Source organism: Caretta caretta, chromosome 2 (assembly GCF_965140235.1).
Source record: "Caretta caretta isolate rCarCar2 chromosome 2, rCarCar1.hap1, whole genome shotgun sequence".
NCBI lineage: Eukaryota > Metazoa > Chordata > Testudines > Cheloniidae > Caretta > Caretta caretta.
The window spans coordinates 260,749,931-260,772,161 of record NC_134207.1 but is presented as its reverse complement, the minus strand read 5'-3'; the positions used below and the strand labels follow the sequence as shown (position 1 = coordinate 260,772,161).

At 43.4% G+C, this 22,231-nt stretch overlaps 2 protein-coding genes across 10 annotated transcripts in view; one reads left to right on the top strand and one right to left on the bottom strand.

Annotated features, from left to right (window-relative positions):
• The window catches only part of ADCYAP1R1 (ADCYAP receptor type I), a 180,541-nt gene extending 176,815 nt beyond the window's left edge, over positions 1 to 3,726 (bottom strand). For 4 of the 9 annotated variants that reach the window (XM_048837441.2, XM_048837442.2, XM_048837446.2 and 1 more), the window contains exon 1: positions 3,194 to 3,724. The gene's annotated coding sequence lies outside the window, so the exon portion shown is untranslated. Of the gene's footprint in view, positions 1 to 3,193 lie in introns of all 9 variants that reach the window. The other 5 variants (XM_048837444.2, XM_048837443.2, XM_048837445.2 and 2 more) reach the window with 3 other exon arrangements.
• LOC125633076 (uncharacterized) overlaps positions 2,613 to 22,231 on the top strand; it is a 45,997-nt gene continuing 26,378 nt past the window's right edge. The window contains exon 1 of the mRNA XM_048842185.2: positions 2,613 to 3,246. The gene's annotated coding sequence lies outside the window, so the exon portion shown is untranslated. The remainder of the gene's footprint in view (positions 3,247 to 22,231) is intronic.

Below are 22,231 nucleotides of genomic sequence, written 5' to 3'. Positions count from 1 at the left end.
ATATCTTCAGCTGGTATAAATCCAAGAAAGTGAAGTCCGTGGAGCTGTACCGATTTACACCAGCTGAATGCACTTTGGCTTAAATCAGTAGTAACTGTAAGATCTGACCTGTTCTAGCAAGATTTCCACCTAGACTTTAGATCATATAAGAATTAAAGTACATGACCTGCCTTGGATTTGCTTTGACTTTTCCCTGTTCCTTAACTTGAAGAACTGGGTTTTATTAAAAGATAATTTTGGAGTTAGACTTACTTTGCACTAAGTGCTCAGAAGGAATTAAAAAAAAAAAACAATCCTCTGTATTCAGATGAGGCGGTATCGGGTCCCCTGCTGGAACAAATGGTCAAAGGCAGAGGCACAGGAAAACCATCCCAAAACACTGTCCCCAGAATGCTGGCTGCTATGAGCTGGGATGAGAAAAACCTGAATACCAAGAGAGCAGTCAGGAACCAGGGGTTGGAAGTGGCCAATAGAGTATTCCACAGTCTAAGAGATTTCGCTATTTACTTTTCATGTAAATGTTCCTAATTTTAATGCCACCCCAACCCTTAAAATTATTCACCCTGGTAGCATCCTAAACAATTCCTCTCCTGCCTTGGTGTTTACACCCTCCAGATATGGGCAGAGTAGAGCACTTCTAGATGGCTACGTGTGGCTGTGAATCTGTAGTACAAACGGCAGATATTACATGCATGAGGAAAAAGGTACACTCTAGGTGTTGTGTTGTCAAGGAATGATGGAACATCAGAACCTGATTAGCCACTGTGTATTCCATTATTTACAGAGCAGCCCTATTCAAAGAGAAATCAGCTGGACCAGCAGGCTTTCCTTCTTCTTAGCCAGGAGAACCGACCAGTTATCTAACCATCGATTCAGTTCAAGCAGCAATCCTGCTCACTGCAACACATTTAAAGCACGCACACATGCACATTAATAAACAAAACAAAAAGCCTTCCATGCCATGTCCTCAAAAGTGATTGCCAGTGAAAACAGATCAATTCTATTTGACCTTCAGTTTCAATACATCAACAATTGCTGCCCTCAGCCAGAGACAAAAAACTGAACGGTAGCTAAGATACAGACAGAAAAATTTCAGTCCATGTCTTATCATTATGCCCCTAATTCAAGAAGGATATTGATCAGTTGGAGAGGGTTAAGAGAAGAGCCACGAGAATGATTATATGATTAGAAAAAATGCCGTATAATGAGTAAGCTCTTCTGAGTCTATCTATTTAGCTTAACAAAGAGAAATTTAAAGGGTGACTTGATTACAGTCTGTAAGAACCTACACGGCGAACAAATATTTAATAATGGGCTCTTCAGACTAGCACAGAAAAGTATAACCCAGTCCAATGGCTGGAAGTTGAAGCTAGACAAACTCAATCTGAAATAAGTTATACATTTTTAATTGAGTGAGAGTCATTAAGCATTGGAACAATTTACCAAGGGTCATGGTGGATTCTCCATCACTCATCATTTTTAAATCAAGATGGGATATTTTTTCTAAAAGATCTGCTCTAGGAATTATTTTAGGGATGTTCTACAGTCTGTGTTGTACAAGTGGTCAGTATCACAATGGTCCCTTATAGCCTTGGAATCTACAAATCATTACATCAAATGACCTGCTTCGGTTCTTCATCAGAATGTAACTGTTTTGTTATGTCCATCCAGTGGGAAACTTCTTTGAAGACAGAGCTGTCAGGAGTGAATTTTTGTATTATATGAACATGAAAGCCTGTCAAAAGTAGTCTCTCTGTGTATTTATAGCTATATCAGGTTAAGGAGTTCACCCTCCTGGTCCAGCTGACAGTAATAATATACAGCAAGCATTTATTTACTTTTTTAAAAAATATGCTCCCGTCAATTGTTTCCCCAATTTTAACCATCCTATGAGGTACAGGAATGCTGAAGGGAGATAGAGGCATATCTAAACAGAGTAACACACACACAAAAATGTATGTGTACTTTGTCAGATTTAAAATAACCTGCTTCAATCAATTTGTAGATGGGTATAACTGTACAACATACGCCTTGTATAAGCAACCATGAAGGATATTAAAATATTATAAAGGTATTTACAATTTGACTGTGTTTGGTTTGATTTTTTTGTCCAGTGGTTTTATCTGCAATGATATCCCACATGTTTTGCAAGCAAAGGGCCAGATTCTGTTCCCACCCCAGCTTAAACCCAGAGGAAATCCACTGTCTTCAGAGGAGTTCCTTCACATGTACACACCCTAGTGAGATGAGAATCAGGCCACAAATATCACCATGTTAAAAAAAAAAAAAAAGAAATCTGCATCCCTCCCCTGATGCTGTAGCTATATCTCCAGACATTAAATATTCTCTGCTGTTGATGCAAATGATGAGATTCCAGTACAACCACAGCCCCAACCACTGCACATGGCAGGTTCAGGGAACAACACAGCAGTAAGATGAGAAGTCCTGTTTGGTGGCTCTGACTTTAATGTGCTTTGCATAGAGATGGAAATATTGGAACAAGCTGTTCAAATACGGATAAGAGAAAGCCCCTCCCAACCCCCAACAGAGATTACGGTACAAGAATAGAGATTTTAGCTACTACTTCATAGTAAAACCAGAGAAGTCTCGCTAACCCTTTTGGCGCATTGGTAGAAGGGCGAATCAGAGTTGCTGCGGCAGGTGAACGAAGATGCAGAAGTGTGCAAGGGAGCGTTGAGCCAGAAAAATACCAATCGCAGCCCTGGCTCTGTTAGCAATCAGGTTTTATTTACCAGCCATATTGCATTAAAACCAGACGTGATCCACATACCAACAACACGTTAGCCTGTCCCCAGTTGTTTGGTTTTAAAGAAAGAAAAAACAAACAAACAAACACCACCACCCCACAGATACATGCAGTGGTTGCTGGAGGCAGAAATACGCTTGGGTGTGATTTTCCCATCCAGGGACTGGGAAAGCGAGCAAATCAGTGTCACTCCTGCAACACAACCCAACTCACATTCCCACTTCCTTTACCGCATCCCTGCTCTCCTTACGGACTACCATCAAGGCACCGACTTGGTCAAGTCAGGGTTCAACTAAAGCATGGCACGGGTAGCTCTCAGCTGCCATCCAGTCTCCAGCTAAGCAGTGAGACCCAGCAAGCGAGAGGAGCAAAATCACTGCAAGCCAAGTACAGCACGCGCTGGAAGGAAGAGGGACCAGGGCTTACCATTGCAGCAAGGGTCGGTCCCAATCTTGGAGATGCATTCTTCACCTTCCCAGGTGAGCAAGGCAAGGTTGGGGGGGGGGGAGCTGGGGGAGGCTGAAGGCAACTGCAGTCGCGATCTGCTTGACTCAAGTAGGTGGCGAGCAATCCAGGAGATGCAATGGACCAAAGGGAGCTAGGCTGCCCCTTCACACACACGGTCTGATTTCTCCAAAAGGAATTAAAAATCCCCTCCCTGGTCTTCCCTTCCCTGCCACGCGCCTCCGGGCTGCCCTTGCACAAGGCATTGGCGCGCTCTGTGCCGTGAAGGAATTTCCCATTGCTACATCGCCGGAGGAGGGGGCTGCAAACTTTTTTTTTTTTTTAATCAAGTAATTAATTTGCGCTCCGAGGAGCCGGGGGAAAGGGGAGGGCGGGGAGGCTGGATCAGATGCACAGCCCGCGAGCCCCAGCCAGCCTGCGCTCCCCTGGGTGCGAGTCTCATGCCCAGACAATGCGCTGCAAAGACGAGAGCCGGTCCTGCGGAGAAATGCAAGCCCCCCTGCCCCCCCCCCCCACCCCCAGCTCCACACAAGTGCCTGAGAAAAGGAAAGGGGGGAGGAGGGGCACTGAGCCAATCCCCTCCCCTTGGCTAGCCTCATTAATATGGAAGCAGGAGGGGGGGCGAATGAGAAAGAGGGGTGGGCGGGGTTTATCCAAAGCAGGGCCCTTCAATCAAACTCTTCCCCCCCCGCATTCCCCAGCCCTCCTCTCCGCTGCCCCAGGGGTTCTGCAAGCGAGCGACGAGGCGCTGGTGTCCGCGGGTGGAGTGGCTGGGGCTTGGCATCGCGGCAGTGGGACCAGGGTGGGAGTGAAGAGCCGAGGAGTTTAGAAGGAAACCGGGGGGGGGGGGGGGCGTGCATTGCCCTGGGCCCCGCAGAGGGTTTCGTCGGGGGAGCAGCGGCTGGCCAAGGCGCCCCCAGGAAGCGTGCCGGGCTCGGGGAGGGAGCGCAGCGTCCTCGGATGCTTTCAGCCACCCTGGGAGGGAGGGGACTGTCTGAACACGGCAGCCGCCAGGCCGGACTTGTGGCTACCCGGCTGCTTCGGTGCAGGGAAACATGCTGCTGGAGGGAGGGTGGGATTGGGCAAAAGGATGGAAGTAGCCGGTGCCCAGAGGGGGGGGGGGGGATGCCCAGGTAGATCCTTTGCCCCCATCCCTAGATGAACCCGCTACTCACAGGAGGTGACCCATCTCAGCCACATGGGCTCAGGGGAGAAAGCCTTGCCCAGAGCCAGAGAATCACCCCTAGCAAGAGTCAGAAGCAGCTGGCCTGCAGCCTGGGGGGAGGTCCACTCCCAGCTCTGAAGCTGATAGGGACCCTTGCAACAACCCCCCAGCTGCCTCCCCCATCCCCAGCCAGGCTGGCTCCAGTAAAGAATTAGATCCTGGTTCAGCAGAACCAGAGATTCACCCATCTGGAACTGGGAAGAGCCAAGGAATAACCAGGGACAAATGCCCCTGTGTGGGCCCCATCTAGGATCAATAGAGGAAGGATTTCTGGGGCATGAGCAGCAGCTGTTTGGCCCCTGCAGGAGCATCCACAAAACAAGCCAGGGGCATCCATTAACACAAGTGGGGTGGTGAGATCCAGATGGGGTGTCCTTTCGACCGCCCCAGATCTTCACAGCCCCTTGGACAGCAGTGCTGTCATCTGAATTCATGGTTTGAGCCTGGGCTGTTTGCCCCAACCCCTTCTCCCCTTCACTGTCAGCCTCACTCCCACTGCCCAATATTCCCCCTCCCCCACCCTATTTGTCTCTACAAACCCCCTCCTGCCACCCCGCTCACTTTGCCCCTGCTTCCAACTTGAAAAATATAAAAGCCAAAACCAGTAACAAAACCTGTAACTCACCAAGTGTGACAAACATCCCCATGATCATTTACTTGTATGTTATAGCCCATCAGAAGCAAGCTTCAGGACTGGAGTTACACCCATTTTACTCCTGTGTAATGGAGCAGAGAATCAGGCCTATATTCACAAGCTTAACCAGCCCATCCCACCCCACCCACTCAAACCACACCAAAAAAGTATTAGGTAATCAAATGGGCCTTGCTATTTTAATGAGTCCTGAAGGCCAACAGACTCATGGCCTGTTGGATCAAGGGAAGAGAAAAGTCCAGAGAAGTGACTTTCACTGAGAATGTCTGGCCTCTGGATATACAAATCTAGGTAGAGACACCTCAGACTTTCTAGAGGCTCCCAGTTGAACATAGTTTTAGAGCTTTCTTAACATAATAGACTACAGGCCAGTCTTGTAATCCAAAGGTCCTGAGCTCTGTCCTCAAAGACGACATTTTTCTTAACAAAACAGTTAGGCCCAGATCATGCAAATAATTACACATGTCATGTGCTTAAGTTTATGCACATGGGACTACCTGCGCATGAACCTACTCACATACATAAATTAAGCCCATGCAAAAACGGTCATTTTGGCATACACTGGGGATTGAACTGGGGCTTCCAGAGCTAAAAGCATGAACTCCTTCAGCTAAAGAGCCAGGCTCTAGATATGGGGGCAGTAGCCATAGCTTATCGAAGATGTCTCAGACACAGAAGGGCACACTGTAACCCAGTGGGTTACAGAAGTGTTTCTAAACCTTAGATTGTAGGTATTTTGGTGGAAGGACCTTGCCTTTTACTTCCTTTCAATGCTTAGAACCCACCTAGTGGAACATAAATAATAAAATAAAAAGGATTATTACAGCTAGTTGAAAATGTTCAAAATTTCAAGGGTTTTTGCAAAAAAAAGTTTGCTTTTTACAACTAGCTCTAATAATAGTGATGATAAAATAAATAGTAATAAGTGCTAATAATAATAATGAATAGCTCTCTAGGGAGGGCCTTATGGGAGCGTATATATCTTATACATAAGCCCCTTCATTTTCAGTTTCAAACGATTTTTACTGAAAAAATCCTGGGTTTTACAAAAAGTATTATTCGTTTTTTCCCAATTTTCACCCTACTTTTGCATCATTCAAATGTATAAAAATAACTTGTTTTATTAGGAAAATGCAATACATTGCATGAAATATATGTATAATGATAATACATTAGTCTCTGTGTGTATGCAAAGCTGCCTATTGAAGTAAGGCCATGTATTAGTCTAGAAGATACACACAATAAACAAACAGGCATGCATGCAAGCTCTGAAGTGCATGCCCATCTGAACATACTGATGAATCTCACGCCTACCACGTAAACATTTCAAGCTGCTAGCAGATAACGGTTAAAAGATTTGACACACTAAAATGGGAAGAAAATGAAAATCTGTCCTTCTGTCCACCAGAATAAACCCTGATATTTACGCAGAAAAATTATTAATAGTTTCTGCACTGATTTTCAGCTGGTTTTGTTGTTGTAATAAACACCAATAAATTCTCAGGAAAAATTAAAATAAAAACTGAAAATGAAGAGTCCTGCGTATACAGTGCAATCTGTTCCAGCAATGGGGTGATACTGAAAAGAAAAAAAGAGGGGAAAAAAGAAGCAAAATGCTCAGATTTCTTTACTAAACTATGTGGATTGGAATAAAGGACTGCTGGATTGTCAGTCCCTTCCTACACGTACCCTTACTCAATTACGTTGATAAGCACACAGCTCTGCAGTGAGGCAAAAATCAACAGGCTCCATGGTTCATGTGGGCCCAGTCAAAAAGATGCTGCAAATATCTGCCTTGTCTATTTTTCTCTTCTCTCTAAACAGACTTTGTACCAGTACATCTATTTTGGTTAAATTTCTGATTTTTATCGACATAGTTATACCAGTATGAAGGAATTAGAAGGGCCAGTGAGAAAGGTATTAAACACCTCAGTCTTGGGGCCTAGTCCCATTGACACTAATGGCAAAATCCCCACTGGTTTCAAAGGAAGCAGGCTTCGGCCTAAGCCTTTTAAGACCACTGATTAAACAAGGTAATGTTCAGCTAACTCATAGAAGGTGACATTCTTTCCTTCACCATCTGAAGAGGATAAACATCAGGCATAAAATCCTGGCCTCGTTGGGGTCTGTGGCAAAACTGAAGTCACTGAGGTCAAGGATTTCACCCCCCCTTTTGAAATATCTTCTGGAAACACACATTCAAGTTACAGGAGAGGAGTCTCAACCCATCACCCTTCTGATATAAATCAACTGAGTATCATGAAGTTTACTTTTAGGCCTTGTATTTACTGCTAAGACCAGATATGGTTGTTTTGCCTCAAGGTAACTAGCATGCATGAGCTATCCTGAGGTAAAAATCACAGTGAAGGCAAGGCATTTTACTTTTATTGAAAGCTAAATGACATGAGGCAAGATCAACCGCAAGCAGGCAGGGGTGTATAGTTTTGACCTCACCTAGTTTACCTCAGGATAAAATTTAAGTGCCTTCTCTTCACTGTTTTTTCACCTCAGGATAGCTTGTGTGCAACAGCTACGCAGAGGTAAAATGAACAGACCTCTTTTTAGCAGTGAAGTCAAGAGAAGAGGTTTTAGAACAAATTGATGAACTAAACAGTACTAAGTCACCAGGAGCAGATGGGATTCACCCAAGAATTCTGAAGGAACTCAAACATAAAATTGCAGAGCTACTACCTGTGGTACGTGACCTGTCATGGAAAATCAGCCTCTGTACCTCTGTACCTCTGATGACTGGAAGGTAGCTAATGCAATGCCAATTTTTAAAAAGGGCTTGTAGCCTTTTATTTTATTTAAAGTGAATTTTGCAATGTGGTATGACACCATCGTGGGTTCAGCTCTTCAGTGGCTAGTTTCAAGCTTAGCAGAGTGGAAGTCAGCTCTGCTACTTGTGTCAGATTTAGAGTCTCTAGGAGCACATAAAGACCAAGAGTAGTGTCTGTACATACATTCACAAGTACAAGGTCTCGTCTGTTTTACAAGTTTTAGTCAATTATAGTTAAGGTTATGATTACCTAAGCATATTGAAATTCTATAAAGACCTATACACAAGTTACAAATATAGTTATACTCACATCCTCCTAGATAGTGTTAGAGTCTGATGAGTCTCTCATGGATTGATTATCAGTAGAGGGATGGCTCCTGATGGAGTTTCCCATAGGGAGCTCAATTTTCCTAATCTGGGTATCCTCTTTTTATAATGTGATTCTAACTATCTCATTAACACATCATGCACCCTGCGGTTAGGGCATGTGTTAGAAAAATGTGTCTACCAGATATCTTGTAAGCAAAAAATTACTCTTACTGTTAATTTTTCACGATATCACCCATTAATACATCTTTTCCCATAATCTTGTGGCATAGGATCATTCTCCAGTCACTTACTTATATTGGATGAAAACTGATTTTGGGAATGCAAATTATGAAAATATCAAACACAGACTGGTTATTGGGTTAACACAGAGGTTCTCAAACTGTGGGTTGGGACCCCAAAGTGGGTTGGAATCCCAAACTGTTTCAATGGGGTTGCCGGGGCTGGCATTAGACTTGTTGGAGCCCGGGACGGAAGCCGAACCCTGAGCTTTGGCTTCCATTAAGCTTCAGCTTCCATTTAGCTTTGCCCCCCAACCACCCAAGCTGGTAGGACTTGGACTTTGGCCCCTCCACCTGGGGCAGCAGGGCTCGGGTGGGCTCAGGCTTTGGTCCCCCGCTTCTGGGGTCATGTAATATTTTTTATTGTCAGAAGGGGGTCATGATGCAATGAAGTTTGAGAACCCTGGAATATCTGTCACAGTTGCTAAACCTGAAGAGAGATTTAACCCTGGCCACAAGGAGCCAGAGGGAGCTTGAACAATGGGGTTCACTACAGCTTTGCTGCGCTCTGTGCTAACCAGAATGGTGTATGCTTTCACCTTCATTTCTCTAGGCTAACCTAAGGACTTCCTGTGCTGTGTTCCAGCTGAGCTGACTAATAAACCTTACTGTTTTGACAACGCTGTTTGATTGTCACTGCAAATGCTTGGTGAGGTGCATTAATCCCTGTAGGGTGATCGAGTGACTACCAGGAGCCTATCTCAGTTGGACTTTCTGAACAGAGCTAATGGTGTGATGCAGGAGGAGTGCTGGAGCCCCAGACGTTCAGTCTAAGGAGGCAGTTAGGCTGTGGGACCTACCCTGTGCATGAAGAGTGAGACCCCTTAGAGGTCTGGCATACTTTAGGGGTTCCTCTTAGAGACTGTTCCAAAGCTGGGGGTGTAGCACTGATCCTGTGGATCCATGGGCACGATGGACCCTGGTCTGACTCAGTATGGAAGCGCTTATGTTCTTATGATTTAGATGCGACTTTCCACTCTCAGGTTCTATAAGGCTATCAAAGATCATGACATTTTTTACAAGTGTGGAGTCCACTGCTCTTAGTTCAGGTTTCTCTTCTCCCAGCCATTGTGTCCATTGCTGTATACCAATTGGTTGTACTTATACACCTCTTGGTGCTCTCATTTGTTCAGTGCTTTGAGGTAAAAAGTTCTATGTAGATCTAAGATTTTATTACCAAAGATAAAAGGATCTTTAGTGAATGAGCATTACAGAAGGTTCCCAATCCTAGACCTGAGTAAATATGTTGCAAAAATAATTTATCTGGTTAATTTAGCTCCTGGAATATCCATCGTCTTATCTCAATTTCCTTAAATGTTTTAGTTATTTGAATTTATTCAACTAATTCCCCTCCCCCCCCCAGTTTTTTTTTTAATCTGTGGTTTCATTACAAACAGATTGCGTGGAGTATTTAGTTGATATTCAAAATGCAAGTTGGCTTTGGTTGTAATTGGTCAGATAAACTTACACTATGTTGTTTATCTTCCATGATTGGAAGAGCAAACATTCATGCTTGTGGATTTAAAATTTAACTTCCATGATTACTTGCAAATGTGAATTTGAAGCTTGATCTGTCAAAAGCTTGGAGAACATAAAATGCACACACACAAAGCAAATTAATTGAAAATTCCAGGAAGTATTTGTCAATTTTTTCTCCACACCACCCTCTCAGCTACTTTTGCTCATTTCCTGGAGGAGCAAAACATTGCGGGCCATCTTGGAACGAATGAAGAAGGGGGAAGTTTAAACATGAGTAGCATAACTACATACAATGTCATTAGGCCTCAGGGAAATATAAGGCAAAAAAACTTTAACCCAAACTTTAAATTAGAACAAACAAGTGACAATAAAGACAGATCCTCTGAGGCACTGAACAGAATTGCTCTTAACTTCCATTGAAGTCCACAGGATTTGAGAGCACTCACTTGTCTACACTAAAGGGAAAAGTCGATCTAAGCTACGCAATTTGAGTTATGTGAATAGCGTAACTCAAATCGACGTAGCTTAGATCTACTTACCGCAAGGTCCACACTATGCAATGTCAACAGAAGGTGCTCTCCCATTGACTCCCCTTACTTTTCTTGATCTGATGGAGACCCGCTAAATCGACGGCTGATGCATCGATCTCTGCATCGTCGATCTTCCAGTACGTGTAGACAAGCCCTAAAATAAGTTGCAGGATCAGGGTCTACAGAAACACTTTCTGTTGTACAACTCAGAGTTGCTCCACTAGGAAAGGATTTTCCTATGCACTTGATTGACCTACTGCAAATAGCTCTCTGATCCAGATCCTGGTAAAACTGGCATCATAAAAAAGACCAGCCAGAGTTACATTGCATCATCATGTCTATTCAACCTTTTAGTAAAAATACTAATACTCTTGGCTCAGGTTAGTTAGGGAGCAGCAGTAATATCAGTAGGAAAACAGATTCTGTTATGGCAATGTCATTATCCTTATCAGCAAGTATGAGGGACAGCTTCAGGGATCAGAACTAACGTGTAACCTTAACTATGTGGCAACAATGACAGCACTTAGGAAGCTGCTTCCCTGAAAGGAACAAAAGAATGAAAACCTGAAATGGGGTTGAGGAAGGGACAGATTCTGCTTCGTCGGCTCTATACTGTGTGAAGACAGGGACATAAATATAGCAGCTGGACTATGGCACAATAAGCATTATTTGGCAAGAGAAAGAAGCCACTGACCACAATGGCTAATACAGGCATTCAGTTGGGTCCCACACCTGCAATCATTTACACGTGGGCTTAATTTGGCTACCGTGATCCTTCCACTTACGTCAATGGAACTATTCACAGAAACAAAAGTAAACACATGCTTAAGAGTTTGCGGGATTAGGGCCTAGATCCATATTTATGTACCTCTGTGAAAATTAGACTATCATTGTAATAGATGATAATTTAACCACAATATTACCTCCAATTGCTTAGAAAAGCAAGCAAAAATATATAGGGCTAGTTTTTCAGGGATATTTAGGGACCTAAAGATGCAGATCGGTGCCTAACTCCCATTGATCTTAATGGGAGTTAAGCACCTAGGTATGTTTGAAAATTCCACTGGGTGCCTATCTGCCTCTTTGGTGTCTAAATAGCTTTGATAATGTGGGCCCATAGAGTTGTTCGGAAAGTGGTAAATATTTTCCACGGAAAAATGAAAGGGGAAAATGTAGTTTTTCCAGAGACATTTTCCAGGGTGTTGTGGGGATTTATTTGTTTTTTGGACTGTGCCTTTTTGTTTTTACTAAAGCCAAAAACAGTCAAAAGCTTTTCAGTAAAACATTTTTGGTTTTCCAGAAACAATGGAGATGGTTTTTGTTCTCTCAAAACAGAGTTTCAAACAAAGATGTCCCACAAGATTTTTCATATAAACTTAGGGTTTTTGTGTGTGGGGGGAAATAGGAAAAAAGTTATCAGCTCTAGAAAGAATCAGACAAACCAACATTAATTACAACAAAGCACAATGAGTAAATTGCTGACTGTGATCCCTGGAGCATTTGCTAGTGGCCTGGAGAGAATTGTCTGCTTACTCTTCAATGTTTCCACCTGCTAAATTGACTAATCAGAAGCTAAAAATACACAAATAATTCACTAATAGCAATTTCCCTAGTAAACAATGAGCATGTTACTAAAGGGATGTTATGTGATCATGGATGGGAGGGAAGGTTGTCTGCAGTGCTTCAACTCAGGTGAAAAAAATTTTTTTTTTTTTTTTTTTGAAGAGGGTATCATATTTTGGAGCAACTGCTTTGGTAAGACCCTGCCCCTCTCAACAATCCAGTTCAATTTTGTTATTATTTTAACATAGGCCTGTGACCCCGCAGTGACTCCCCCTGCATACACACGCGTATTTTAATCGCTGGTTGTCTGTGCAATCAGGCGTAAGAAGTGTTCCACAGGACAACCTCTGTTAGGATGTGATCCCATTTTGGGCTAGGGCCAAACTAGAGAGTTTACAGTGATGGAGCTACAGCAATGCCACATAGCTAGTCCAGCGATAAGCAACTCAGCACAGAATGGCATAGAGCTGGTGTATGCCACCCTCCTCTCTGAGAGGAAATAGGGCATAGTTGGCCGTGCTCTCTGGCTGCCATCCAGTTCCCCAGCAGCTAGTCCTGGGGATGAAGGAAACTCAGGGCAACCGGAAAGGTGTTGGAAATGTATGTGTACTGAAGATCAAACACTGCCATGATTCACCTTTTCCCTTCAACCCTAAAAGAGTCCCCCGTCGACTCAAAAAGCAACCCACCCTCACGAGTTGTCATTAGCATTTGATTGACAAAGAGAAGGCTCCTCTAGGGGGCCTGACAAGGGGAGGGGTCAGTAATTCCAGACTCCTCATCAACCCACACCAGAGGGAGGTCCTTAAAAGAGACCCAGCCCATAAAGTTGGCACCTGCTCAGCGTGTGCAGGAAGATCAGAGTGGCATGTACCATGTACTTACTGCCTTGCGGAGGTGGAGTAGAGATGGTCTCATAGCCTGAGCCTTAATCCAGATTGTTTGCAGTCGATTAGAGCATAAGTAAGAAGCTGGAGAAGCAGTGATTGGGGGCAAAACATTGATCTTTTTGACTTCCAGACTTGATTGGCATAGCACTTCCGTCACCTTGCCGACTGGCTTCCTTCGCATCATCTGGAAGACTCATTACATTCTGTCTAGACACTCGTCTCTAGAATTATTAAAGACCAGCTTGTGGCTAAATCTAAAGGACTCACTTCCAGCCTGATCCTTCTTGATTTATCAGATGCTGTTGTCACTCTGGATCACTCTCCCCTCCTTGATTTCCTTGGCATAGATGGATGGCTCTTCTGACTCTGCATCCAAATGTTAAGTGTCACCCAGGGCTATGTTCTTGATCCCTAGGCCAGAGAGTCAGTTCTGATTACAAAAGAGCTATAAAGAGTTACTCCAAAATTGTACCTTACCTGGTATATGAAGGTTTCCTTGGGAAGGAGATTCTGATCTCTGCTAATGCAGTAGCATAGCTAGGAGAGATTTCTCTAGGAGCAGGGAGGCAGTCTCTTCTGCCTTAATGTAGGATTGCTAAGAAGTGAAACTGGAGGAAAAGTCCATCCCTGTAAGGAGTGGGACTCTAGAAGGATCAGGGCACTCGGCAAAGGGGCAGTGTCAAGGTCATATAGGGTGAATACAGCTGGTCTGGGATTTTTTGACTCACCTTTTTTTTGTCAAAAAAAAATGCTGATTTCTTAAAACCAACACTTTTTGTGGGAAAGGATCTGCTTCTGCAAATTTCTCTCCAAAATACAATTGGGGGAAAAAATGCTGAAATTGTCAAAACGTCTCATTTCAACATTTTTTAAATGAAAAATTCTAGTTCAGAACTACATTTGAAATTTACACCAAAAAGAGTTAAGAAAGAAAGATCAAAATTGAAGGGAAACATTTGGAAATTATTGAAACAAAAATGTTTTGATTGACCCAAACAGATGTTTTTTTTGGTTTTTTTTTCAGTTTGCAGAAATTTGACATTTACATTTTGTCCTGATTCAGGATGGGAAAAAAATTCAAAGTCTCAAAAATTTTCACAGGATGGGAAAACTATTCCCTGCCCAGCTCTAGGGTGAGTTTCAGTGAAGAATACACATGGTCTGGGCCTTGAGGAAAGGTATTTGTGTAAGCAGAGCACAGCTCCATTCACAATTGTATTCTCATATGTCATTTTTCCTCCTATACTTTTTGTTTGGCATCTTGCAATCATCTTGCACCTGGAGAATGGACTCCCAGATCAATCATCTTGCACCTGGAGAATGGACTCCCAAAAGATCTTCACCACCATAGTCCCCTATTCTTCTCTCCTATAGAAATACCTGTCCTCTTCATCATGCTATCTCATTTGTAGAGCTCTACCAAACTCACAGTCCATTTTGGTCAATTTCACAGTCATAGGATTTAAAAAATCATAAATGTAATGTTTTCAGCTATTTAAATCTGACACGGTTTTGTAACTGTAGGGATTCTGACACAAAAAGGAGTTGTGTGTGTGTGCGTGCGGGGAAGGGGGAGTTGCAAGGTTATTGTAGGGGGGATTGTGATACTGCTTCTGTACTGGTGCTGGCTGCGGCTCTGCCTTCAGAGCTGGGCAGCTGGAGACCGGTGGCTGCTAGCTGGGAGCCCAGCTCTGAAGGCAGAGCCGCCCCATCAGCGGTGCAGAAGTAAGGGTGCCCTGGTATGGTATTGCCACCCTTACTTCAGCACTGGTTCCTCATTCAGCAGCCGCCGGTCTCCAGAGGCCCAGCTCTGAAGGCAGCAGTGCAGAAGTAAGGGTGTCATGGTATGGTATCAAGTAGCAGCCGTGTTAGTCTGTATACACAAAAATAATGAGGAGTCCGGTGGCACCTTAAAGACTAACAAATGTATTTGGGCATAAGCTTTCGTGGGTAAAAAACCCATTTCTTCAGATGCATGGTGTGAAAATTACAGATGCAGGTAATAGTATACTGAAACATGAAGAGAAGGGAGTTACCTTACAAGTGAAAAGAAAAGGAGGACTTGTGGCACCTTAGAGACTAACCAATTTATTTGAGCATAAGCTTTCGTGAGCTACAGCTCACTTCATCGGATGCATTGGAGAACCAGTGTTGACAGGACCAATTCAATCAGGGTGGATGTGGTGCACTCCCAGTAATTGAAGAGGAGGTGTAAATACCAAGAGAGGGAAAGTGGCTTTTGTAGGGAGCCAGCCACTCCCAGTTCCTATTCAAGCCCAAATTAATGGTGTTAAATTTACAAATGAATTTTAGTTTTGCAGTTTCTCTTTGAAATCTAAAAAGAAAAGGAGTACTTGTGGCACCTTAGAGACTAACCAATTTATTTGAGCATGAGCTTTCGTGAGCTACAGCTCACTTCATCAGATGTATACCGTGGAAACTGCAGCAGACTTTACATACACACAGAGAATATGAAACAATACCTCCTCCCACCCCACTGTCCTGCTGGTAATAGCTTATCTAAAGTGATCAACAGGTGGGCCATTTCCAGCACAAATCCAGGTTTTCTCACCCTCCACCCCCCCACACAAATTCACTCTCCTGCTGGTGCTAGCCCATCCAAAGTGACAACTCTTTACATAATCAAGTCGGGCTATTTCCTGCATAGATCCAGGTTTTCTCACATCCGGTTGTGTGTGTATGGGGGTGGGGGGGATGTGAGAAAACCTGGATCTATGCAGGAAATAGCCCGACTTGATTATGTAAAGAGTTGTCACTTTGGATGGGCTAGCACCAGCAGGAGAGTGAATTTGTGTGGGGGGGTGGAGGGTGAGAAAACCTGGATTTGTGCTGGAAATGGCCCACCTGTTGATCACTTTAGATAAGCTATTACCAGCAGGACAGTGGGGTGGGAGGAGGTATTGTTTCATATTCTCTGTGTGTATATAAAGTCTGCTGCAGTTTCCACGGTATACATCTGATGAAGTGAGCTGTAGCTCACGAAAGCTCATGCTCAAATAAATTGGTTAGTCTCTAAGGTGCCACAAGTACTCCTTTTCTTTTTGCGAATACAGACTAACACGGCTGTTCCTCTGAAACCTGTCTTTGAAATCTGTTTCTGAAGTTTTTTTGTTGAAGTATGGCTACTTTTAAATCTCTTATAGAATGTCCAGATACATTTTTTAGTCTTTAAGGTGCCACTGGACTCCTCATTGTTTTTATGGTACGGTATTGCCACCCTTACTTCTGCGCTGCTGGTGGTGGTGGTGGTGGGACGCTGCCTTCAGAGCCAGGCGCCTGGCCAACAACCGCCTCTTGCTGGCCACCCAGCTCTGAAGCAGTGCAGAAGTGAGGGTGGCAATACTGTGATCAACCCCTAAGATAACTTAGCAACCCCCTGCAACTCCCTTTTGGATGAGGATCCCCAATTTGAGAAACGCTGATCTCCCCTGTGAAATCTGTACAGTATACAGTAAAACACACAAAAGACCAGATTTCACAGGGGGAGACCAGGTTTCACGGCCCGTGCTGCATTTTTCATGGCCAGGAATTTGGTACGGCTCTATTCACCTGACAGCCTCTAGTAGCATTTGCTATCTGGATAATCAGCAGGGTTCAAACATGAGACCATAAGCACCACAACAGATTCCTCTGCTGCTTAACTAAAGGGAAAACTCCCGTTAGATTTTCTCAGTAGTACATTGTTATCCTCTAGTGGTCCAGCTCCGAAAGGGGAGGCAAGCTTTGTCAGTGTGTTATATATGCTAATAACGGTCTTAAATGTTCCTGTTTCATTATACCTCTGCAATTTTCTTTCTATCTGAGTCAGCACCATCTCCTCTTGGCTGAAAGCCAATTTAATACAATCCAGACAAATATTATTTTCTCCATACACCTCTCCCAGCTCTTTCCCCTTTTCTACTGCCCTCTCCCACTGTTGAGGATTCTCCCCCGTATGCCACTGGTCACTGTTCAGAATCTTAGCAATATCTTTGGCCATTTTCTTTCTCTGTCCATATTGTTAACCTGAGAAGATCATAGAAGGTAGATTGGGAACTTCTGTTCTCCCTGTTGTGTAACACAACAACAAGAAGACTTGTGAAATTAAAAAAAAAATACTTTGATGGGGGGCATAGATTGGGTGCTAAAGGCTCTTTAATTTAGCAAGAAAGGCATAATAAGAACCAGTGGCTAGAAGTTAAAGTCAGACAAATTCAAATTGGAAATTAGGCACACATTTTTAACGGCGAGGGGGATTAACCATTGGAAGAAATTACCAAGGGAAGAGATGAATTGTATCTTACTTGTTAACCTGAAACCATGGGTGGAGACATTATGTAATCTTTGACTATTAGCTACTGTGCTTATCTTGTCTTGCTGCTAAACCTATCCAGGGGTTTGGGACAGCCTACCCCATCATTTCCCGCCGCCCATGGAAAATTCATATAATCCACTGTAATCAATTGTTTGGCAGTGTCTCTAAGCCTAATAAGCAAGCTGACACTCCACGAGCACTGTGTGTAATAAACCCACGTGCTTGATTCTACACGGTGTCCATATTCTGTTCCTTAAATAGATATCAAAAGTATCCAGAATTCATGACAGCAAAAACTTTGGCAGGTTTATTAAACCTGGTGGCTTGTGTCCCGAAGCAGCCTCTAACTATTAGAGGTCAGGACGATACCCTGATGTGATGATCATATTATCCGACTTCTCCCAGTCCAGCCCCTAAACCAAAAAGGGCATCCTTCCTGTCTTTTAGAAGGTTGTTCCCCTTGCTCCTTGTTGTAGCTGTCTCCTGTTTCCACAGATTTTCCTTGGACTCTGTCTTCTTCCATTTCAGTTCCAATCTGAGTGTTCATCCTTTTCATATATGGCAACTTTCTATGGCTACTGGTTCAATTAATCCCAATTACCTACCTTAATGTAATCAAAATAAAGGGTGGAAGTTATATTTTTTTACATGCAAGTGCTCCAGTCCCTGAAGCTTGGACCACATTCAATAGGGGCACACAAAGGAAGCAGTGATTTAATTATACTGTAAGGATGGAAGCACATTTTCATGGTTAAAGCACTGGGCTGGAACTCAAGAAATCTAGCCTCAGTTTCCAGCTCCGCCAGAGGCATCTTATCTGCCTTTAACTTCTTCTCTCTGTGCCTCAGTTCCTCATCTCTGTAATAGGGATAATAGCAATACTTCCTTTCCCCCACCCTTTGAGTGCCTTGCCTATTTAGGGTGTAAATTCTTTAGAGCAGGGACAGTCTCTCTGTACATGAGCCTAGTCAAATGGGCCCACTAGGTCTTGTGCATTGTAATATAAATATAATTTCAGAAGCCATATTTGAGCACATTTAATATATTGGGACAGATTCATCCCTGAGCTAACTCCATTGATTTCAGTGAACTGTCACCCAGTCTGAAGTCAGTCCAAAGTCTCATAGGATATTTCTTCTAATGAATGATGATGAATTTTGTGATATTTCCAAAACACTTTATCTAGCTGTGGACTGTTTCTGTGACTAAAATATACATTCTAGCAATCAGTACAGGTTTTTGGAGGGGGCTGAGGGAGTGAGAGAACCTGGATTTGTGCTGGAAATGACCCACCTTGATTATCTTACACATTGTGAAGAGAGTGGTCACTTTGGATGGGCTATTACCAGCAGGAGAGTGAGTTTGTGTGTGTGTGTGGGGGGGGGGGGGCGGAGGGTGAGAAAACCTGGATTTGTGCTGGAAATGGCCCAACTTGATGATCACTTTAGATAAGCTATTACCAGCAGGACAGTGGGGTGGGAGGGGGTATTGTTTCATGGTCTCTGTGTGTATATAATGTCTACTGCAGTTTCCACGGTATGCATCCGATGAAGTGAGCTGTAGCTCACGAAAGCTCATGCTCAAATAAATTGGTTAGTCTCTAAGGTGCCACAAGTCCTCCTTTTCTTTTTGCAAAGACAGACTAACACGGCTGTTACTCTGAAAGCTCTAACCTGTTATTTGGATGTTTATTCTCTAACAAACACACATCAACAAACATACGGCATGAAATAATTCATGAGAAATGTATGTTGTTTTCCTGTGGGTTAGGGAAGTAGACCTTTGAATGCTGCCTTTCTAGCAGCTTTTGTTTGCAGTAATACACATTCCATTAAGGCTGTGTCACAAGGTGGGGGTGGAGGGGCTCTGTGTGTGAGAGAATCTGTCATAACAATTCTTAAAGATATATTCTACTGCTTAATATTTCAAGGACCAAACAGGCAATAACATTGCAGCATTACCCAGCTTTTGGTGATAAATATGAAAATAGACTCTAGCTCCAATCTTTCTGAACTCTAAATGTTCCCTTTACTCACCTCGAGTTTGTTTATGAGCAATACAGCAGATCGTTCTATCAAGTCCCCCTTTCAGGGCTTTATCATTACTACTATCATGAAAGGCTTTAAATGAGCATAGGTTGGAAAGCTGGAAAAACGACGAAGTATCATCAGTGACAGGGAACAGGTTGTACATTCCAAAGTGATTCTTTCTCCACGCTTCTCTTTAATTTTTGAAACAGCTCCACAAATTGTCATAAAGTGTAAGTTTATTTAACAGAATCATTTTCAACTAGAGAAGATTCTATCAGATCTACAAAAAAAGCAGAACATTTAATCATCAACAGTCAGCAAATGGCAAATGGTGCTTTGGATCCCACATTAGCCCATCCCCAATTCATATTTCAAGTAGTCCAGGGACTCTGCTAGATTGAGTGAACTGAAAATTTATTATTAATAATTACCTTATTTGTTTATAGCAGCTTTCATCTCAAAAGATTGTAAAGCACTGCACAAACTGAAAAACAGAGGGTTCACATCCCCCACCACTGAAATGCTTCCACCTCTGGGGCAAAACATAGAAGCTATTTAACAATGCAACCATTGGAGAATTAGCCATTTGAGTTATAGTAGTGCATCCAGGCAACAACCAAGATAAGGACCCACACAAACACTACACACCATCCAAACACAAAGAAAGAAAGAGAGAGTCCCTGCCCAGAACAGTTTAAAATCTAACTAGACAAGACACAGGCTGAGAAATGGAAGTACTATGGGTCTGTCTACACTATACAACCCCGACAAGGTTTGAGATCCCAAGCCACATCGTCCACACTGGTATTTTTAATGCTCTAGTCTGTCTAGCCAGGCTGGGAGGCTGCAATGTAGACATACCCTATGAGATTAAGGGTTAGATTCTGGTAGAGATTACTCAATTTGAGTGAAGTTTACTCTGGGAATAGTCCTAGTAAAATCAATAAGACCGCTTTTGGAGTGAGGTGCTATTCAGCATCAGAAAGAATATCAGAATCTGGACAGGAGTGATTTATCCCAGGTCACATAGAGAGTCTACATCCTAATCTGGAGTCAAGTCAAAAGTACACCTAGTTAGGAATTTTTCTACTTACCGTTTTTTTTGCCCCCAAATGCCAATTCATTGAAACCGAATTTGTTCGCACATAAACATTCGAGTGAAACACTCGAGTCAAAACATTTTTGGTAAACAAAAAAGTTTTGAGATTGTCAAACTGGAAAATTGTGTGTTTAAGTCTAAACAATTTTATTTTAAAATTATAGTAACTTGGCGCACACACACATACAGACATGGATTAAAAAGGTCTGCAGTGAAAGAAAATGTTCAAATGGATCCAAACTGAAATAGTTTTCAGATTTTCTGTACGCCAAAAAATGGAAATAGACTTTTCATCTCAATTTGGGATGTGAAAAATCAATTCAAAAATTCCCATAGGAAAACCTTTTCCCAGCCAGCCCTAATAAGAAAATCCCGTGAATCATAGAATCATAAAATATCAGGGTTGGAAGGGACCTCAGGAGGTCATCTAGTCCAACCCCCTGCTCAAAGCAGGACCAATCCCCAACTAAATCATCCCAGCCAGGGCTTTGTCAAGCCTGACCTTAAAAACTTCAAGGGAAGGAGATTCCACCACCTCCCTAGGTAACGCATTCCAGTGTTTCACCACGCTCCTACTGAAAAAGTTTTTCCTAATATTCAACCTAAACCTTCCCCACTGCAACTTGAGACCATTACTCCTTGTTCTGTCATCTGCCAGCACTGAGAACAGTCTAGATCCATCCTCTTTGGAACCCCCTTTCAGGTAGTTGAAAGCAGCTATCAAATTCCCCTTCATTCTTCTCTTCCGCAGACTAAACAATTCCAGTTCCCTCAGCCTCTCCTCATAAGTCATGTGTTCCAGTCCCCTAATCATTATTGTTGCCCTCCGCTGGACGTTTTCCAATTTTTCCACATCCTTCTTGTAGTGTGGGGCCCAAAACTGGACACAGTACTCCAGATGAGGCCTCACCAATGTTGAATAGAGGGGAACAATCATGTTCCTCGATCTGCTGGCAATGCCCCTACTTATACATCCCAAAATGCCATTGGCCTTCTTGGCAACAAGGGCACACTGTTGACTCATATCCAGCTTCTCGTCCACTATAACCCCTAGGTCCTTTTCTGCAGAACTGCTGCCGAGCCATTTGGTCCCTAGTCTGTAGGGGTGCAAGGGATTCTTTCGTCCTAAGTGCAGGACTCTGCACTTGTCCTTGTTGAACCTCATCAGATTTCTTTTGGCCCAATCCTCTAATTTGTCTAGGTCCCTCTGTATCCTATCCCTACCCTCCAGCGTATCTACCTCTCCTCCCAGTTTAGTGTCATCTGCAAACTTGCTGAGGGTGCAATCCACACCATCTTCCAGATCATTTATGAAGATATTGAACAAAACCAGCCCGAGGACTGACCCTTGGGGCACTCCACTTGATACCGGCTGCCAACTAGACATGGAGCCATTGATCACTACCCATTGAGCCCGACAATCTAGCCAACTTTCTATCCACCTTATCGTCCATTCATCCAGCCCATACTTCTTTAACTTGCTGGCAAGAATACTGTGGGAGACTGTGTCAAAAGCTTTGCTAAAGTCAAGGAACAACATGTCCACTGCTTTCCCCTCATCCACAGAGCCAGTTATCTCGTTATAGAAGGCAATTAGATTAGTCAGGCATGACTTGCCCTTGGTGAATCCATGCTGACTGTTCCTGATCACTTTCCTCTCATGTAAGTGCTTCAGAATTGATTCCTTGAGGACCTGCTCCATGATTTTTCCAGGGACTGAGGTGAGGCTGACTGGCCTGTAGTTCCCAGGATCCTCCTTCTTCCCTTTTTTAAAGATGGGCACTACATTAGCCTATTTCCAGTCACCTGGGACTTCCCCAGATCGCCAT